The following is a 6000-nucleotide window of genomic DNA, read 5'->3' on the forward strand; positions in this document are numbered from 1 at the left end:
AGTGAGTATCTGATTAGTACTTAGTCTTGAAGTTAACCTGATAAAAATGGCACTTGCTAATGATTCAGATACAGCTCTCCTCTCTTTGCCTCTAAAGAAGTCCTTCTGCATATAGGCATATGAAGGTAATCAAACCCCACTGTCTGTGTGATTCCTCTAAATTCCTTTTACAATTAATTTCTTCCTGAGATGACTGTCAGATTTGTTGGCTGGTTATGCTGCAGCTATGAAGCCGGGAAAACTGACTGCAAAGTTCTGGGAGAAGGTATTATTTGTTTTTCTAAATGTGGGTAGATGTGGTCTTTGTTAAGAGCTGTATGTAACAGGCAGGCAGCAGTTTGTGTTTTCTGCCATAAGCACTGCAGGTTATGATGGAGAGAAGTGTGGTTTTGGAAAGTGCCAGTCTGCTGTATTACACTACTGGATATGTGGTAGCACTGCTGGCATGTGGACAACACTTTTTGTTCCAGCTATCTTTTCTCATATCTACCTTATATGACCATATATTTTTAATGACAGCTCATTTTTAGATTCTTTTAGAAATGATGGCTTCGTGCACTGGACTGAGATCTGAACTCCTGGAGAGCAATTTCATGTCAGATTCTCATATGTGATGCTCCTGTGGATGTGGGTGCCTCTGATCCTACAAGTTCCTCAGCATTGTGTAAGTCCTGGGTCCCAGTCCACCAAAGGTCTTAAACATATGATTAATTTTTAGTCCCTTTGACTCCAGTGTCAGAACTGATTAGTTAGATTCCATCCTAGGTACTTAATCTTCCTATTTGAATTCCAACATTAGCAAAATGAGGACAATTCTTTCTTTAATATAGAGAGATACAGCGAACATTAATTAGTTAATATATGTGGAGTGCTTTGGAGATATAGAGGCTATCTAGATGTTAATTTATGCAGATAGTGGAAGAAGTAGAGGGAAATAATTGCTGTCTGTCACCTGTGCAGGGTTTCAGAACAGTATTCATTCCCTCACCCGCTGAAGAACAGAAACTAAGCGCTGAGACAAGCCCACGCTTAGGAGACACTCAGAGCACGCTTATCAGATTTAACACACTTTCCCATTTAAGGGAATGCAATCAGCTCTGTATTTGCATTTCCCTTGCAAATGAGCTTCACTGACTCCTTACAGTTGACTTTACACTAGCTGCTTCTCATATCTCAGTGCCATGGTAGCAAACTGCCTCAGCACTGTAAGCATGCTTTCATCTAACATGTATCTATATTTAATTATGAACCTGGCAAGGAGACTCCAGTGCTGGTGACTGGAGGATTCTTACTCGTTCCTGTTATGAGATGCTGAATTTGGGCCATGTGAGATCTTGTTTTGGCCAAGTTCTTATCTCAGATCTATAGATAAATAAATAAAGCACATAAAAGGGACTGGTTTATCTCACTTCATTTTAAGATGTTTGTGCAAGGTTTGTGTTCTAACAAGTACAGTGGCTTCAATGATGATGCCCTTGCCGTTGGCTCAGGAGGCCTATGACTGGTATTGTTATCTCTCCAAAACTACAAAGCCAAGGCAGTCCCTAGATCCCTTTCCCACCTGACAGAAGTAATAAACCACTGCAAATCATAAAGCCAGGCCTCTCCCCTTATCAGCCAGAAAAAAGCTGAATAGTAGTCTCTGGAGTGTTTCTCAGGCTGTGCTCACAAAGTAACAGAATGATAAGGGTTGGAAGGTACCACTGAAGATCATCTAGTCCACCCTTCTCACCAGAGGAGGTTCACTGAGAGCAGGTTTCACAATACAGCTTACAGGTGGGCTTTGAATGACTTCAGAGAAGGAAACTCCACCACCTCTCTGGGTAACCTGTTCTAGTGCTCTGGGGTTTTCAGCAATCATTTGAAGCCCACACACTCTGGCTATGCTATGGATCTGGTTCTTCTTCCACTGAAGAACTATTGCCCCAGCTGCCTGTAGGCCTAAGAAAAGTAGGAAGAGACCTAAACAGGGCTACGTAAGGAACAAGAGAAATAAGACTCTGGGTCTTGTACCCCTTAAAGATCAAAAATCTCGAGACACTGTTTCTACTCCTGACAGAGATAAGCCTGACAGTACATGCTGCCTGTCAGCAAGGAAACATCTTTAAACGTAAGGCTGGGAGGCTGGATCTTCCCCACTGATCTGGTGGGATCCCATCACTGGACAGGTGAGTGGTGGTGGGTTGGTGCCAAGGTTTAGTTATGAGGTCTGTGGTGACAGGTTGGACTTGATGATCTTTGAGGTCTCTTCCAACCTTGGTGATTCTGTGATTCTGGGTGCGGATGGTAGTCCTGGCACCTAGAGGGCTTCCAGAGACACCACAGGCACAAGATGGTTTTGCCTAGGGAATGCAGGGTACAACAACAGCCCTCCACACATCTCAGCTCAATGTGACAGTTCTACTGAATTGCAAAGATGATTATAAAAGTTACCTTAAATAAAGCTGCTCCTGCCTGGAAAATGTGGCTGATATATGAAAGCAACAGCCTATAAAATCTCAGCCGTGCACTCTGATTCACATCTCCTTCTCCTAGTGAAACGCCATCAAGTTTTATTGCTAGTGAGCTTGTTGATAATGGGAAACAAACACTCTGGATGAAAATGAAGAGAATAAGTTCTTCTAATTTTTGTCTTCCCTGTTTACCAATGCATGTTAGGTTGTGAATTAACTTTTATCCATTCCCAAGGTATTCAGCTATTCAAAACTGCATCACTAGTGTAGAGAATATGTGAGTCTTCTGACTGATACGATGTGACTTTATGGAAGTTTGCATCTTGGCAGGAAGGAGGCCATCACCAGTGAGGTGACTGCACCCAGTTCACAAGATAATAGGTGCATGTCAGGGATTACTGCTTACACCAAAATTTCACCTGTGAATGGTGCTGCTGACTGACAGCAAAATCAGGTTTCCAATCCCTGAGCATAGGACTTTGCTCAAATATTTAAATGCAGCAGACAAAGCTCACAACTTTGAAAATCTTGTATAAGAATGCATACAGTAGCACCATAGGAACTTGCCAGTTGGTGTTTGCATTACAGCAAACATATTACATTGTTACAATAAGCCAATCTTTCTTAACATTTACTACTGCCTCATCCAAAGCCAAGCATTTCAGAATTGACTTGGGTTTGTTTTCTTTTTAACACAGAAGCTTTCAGAAGCTCAGTTGTGTATTTTGTTTGTATTATGTTATCACCCATGGGCTCTTCTTGAGGTTGCTGGATACGCTATGAACAGAAAAAAAATCAAATCAAATCAGTGACAAGCAAATCCAAACAGAAAGGAATCAGAAATCAGAGGTGGTCTGTACCTCACACTGCTTACAGTCTTGGCAGGTGAGGCAAACCCAGAAGAGAGAAAGAAAGCGAGAGGGAAAGAGGGAATCTGTAATAATGGAGGAGTGACTTCGGCCAAGGTTATATAAGAAGCCTTGAGCAGAACTGGAAAATGAGACCAGAGCTCCTGAGACCCTCAATCACAAATCAGTCCTTCTCATTCTGTACAATTTCTCTTTCTCCTCTTCTCTTTTTCAGGCAGAAAATGTTCTGAACATCTGCAGTTGCCCAGATTCCTTCTTTTGTTTCCCATTCTGGGATTTTGAAGCCAAACAATCCCCTCTTATTTTAGGCTTATCCTCATGCAGGCTGCCGGTGTTCAACAGGTTTCTTTTCAAGCACAGTCTTGGTGATAATCATCACAGTGAGTTTTCCAAAGCTGGGATGAGATAGTGACAATTTACTTGGCTCAGTTTCTCTGCCTGAGCTAGTAAACAAATATTATCATTGCAGATGTGAGTAGGAACTGGGTAGTTTCCCATTATGCAACAAGTCCCCACCATGAAGAGTCATGCCTTTTTCAGATGTTGTGGTTTCTAATATCCAATTTAAAAGTCCATCACTGGACAGGCAACCAGAAAAAGCAGTTGGTACTTTGCAGGGAGGGGGTGTGTGTGTGTGTGTGTGTGTGTGGAAATGCACCATCCAGCAGGGGAGGAATAATTCCAGCTCTGCTCTGTGAGTTGCAGCCTGGACACAATGAGAAGCTAGTAGCTCATCAGAGCAAAGGCATACAGTTCTGGTTGACAAGCTGAGTGGTGACAGTGTTGTGGTGCATATGCAGAAGCCACAGCAGCCACAGCTGGGGAACCTGAAAGTGGGGCCAGCTGAGTGAGTCTTGACAGGTCTAGGGCTGGCTGGGAGAAAGCCCATACTACCACCTGATGCATGGTGGCAATATGGGAGCAAGTAGTCATTCAACCCAAACCATCTCGCAGATGGCTTCTCAGCTTAGCTAAGCTGTTAGGAGGGAGTAACAGGGTAACACAATTACAGTGATCCTGGGATCAAAGCTGTGTTGCACCACTGAGTCATACCAGCCTGTAGCCATGAGAGCTTCAGCAATGGCAGGGCATGCATTAGATACAGCAATCCCTGTCCTGCAGAAATGTATATGTATGCATGTGTAATAGATGCTGCTGTGGAGGAAAGCCTTGTCAGTACTATACAGGCAGCCAACTGGATCCCAACCCTTGCAGGTGGTGTGGTCATGTTGCAACATTCAATTCTGGGATAATTAGAGGCATCAAATGTTGCAGCAACTTGCAAGTGACTGCAAAGAAAGCCTTTAGGATTCACGTTACTCATCTGTTCTGAATGCTAAAACTCAACTGGAAAAGCAAGGTATTCCCAAGTGGGGGAAAATGGATATTTTGCATAGGGCTTGATCCTGTGCCAGCTAATCACTGAGGGGGTTCAGTGACATCTTGACCAGCCTGCATAAGAACTTAAGGAATTATTATGAGGAAAAGGTACCTCATGAGGAAAGCATTCAATACAACCAATAAAATATTTGGGTTGAATACACACAGATTGAAAGTAGAATATAATTTCTTAGGAGAGTAGATGTTCCTTTGTATCACCGTAGTGTAGATGTGCCATTACAAAGACCTCACAGTTTAGTAAGCATAATAACTTGGATCCCACTTTGTCCATTATGCTCTTGATAGAAAGCTGAAATCACTGAGGCCTCATCAAAAGAAGTCCTTGCACAAAATGACAGTCAACAACGGGAGGAGGGGAAATGACCATGACTTGTTGGCACCCCCTTGGTGCGCTGCCTGAGCATCTGTAGCTCTGCACACAAACAATAACTCTGAAAAAATCTCACACTTCAGAAATTCACAGGGAGCCCCAGCAGACAGCAGTTAATGAACGCATTACTGTCAGCATGACTACCATTCTGACTTCTCCTGATACATAAGACTTTGACATTGCTAGATCCTGGCCACAGAATGAGTAATGAGGCCAGTAAGCCCCACACATAGATTTTTCTGCGGGCACTTGGAAGGATCCAGCGGCTGTAACTCCGCAGCTTATTTTATGGAGCTGGTGCGTGCTGCAAAATGTTCAGAATCACTCTTTTACAGATGAGCTGTATGCAACTTCACAAGCACCTGCTCCACACAGAAGGGATTATTTTGATACCGAATTTCAAGCCTCAAAAGTCAGTATGTGTCTACACAAACAGGTGCAGATGAGTGCATTTGCTTTGCATATTCTCAAATGCAGGTGGAAGAGGAGTGCACCTGCCTGCACCCAGTGGGACTATGTATTTTCAGATGTGTTCAAACCATTGGCTTCCTCTTTTCCTCTCTAAAGGTTGATTGCTCAAACCACACAGTCAATGCTAAGATAGTGTTTTTTTTCAGTTAATTTAATGTTTCACTTTCTTTTTTCAACCTCAAAAATAGCAAATTAATTTGTGTTAAGTTTTTCCTAAAGCCTCCCTGAAACCAAAATTCACTTCCAGATGATTTTTTGCGCCTTGAAGGGAATATAGCTGCAGGTGTTTGTTACATGTGCACAAACTGAAAGTTGTCTGGCAATGTTTTGGCAGCCTTAACTTTTTTGTTGTAAAACAGAGTGAATACTGAGACAGCTGGTGCACTGTGGGGAATCTGTGGCTGACAAAACTTTGGTGTAAGAAGGCTAATTAAGT

The sequence above is a fragment of the Dryobates pubescens genome, chromosome 7, assembly GCF_014839835.1.
Source record: "Dryobates pubescens isolate bDryPub1 chromosome 7, bDryPub1.pri, whole genome shotgun sequence".
Taxonomy (NCBI): Eukaryota; Metazoa; Chordata; class Aves; order Piciformes; family Picidae; genus Dryobates; species Dryobates pubescens.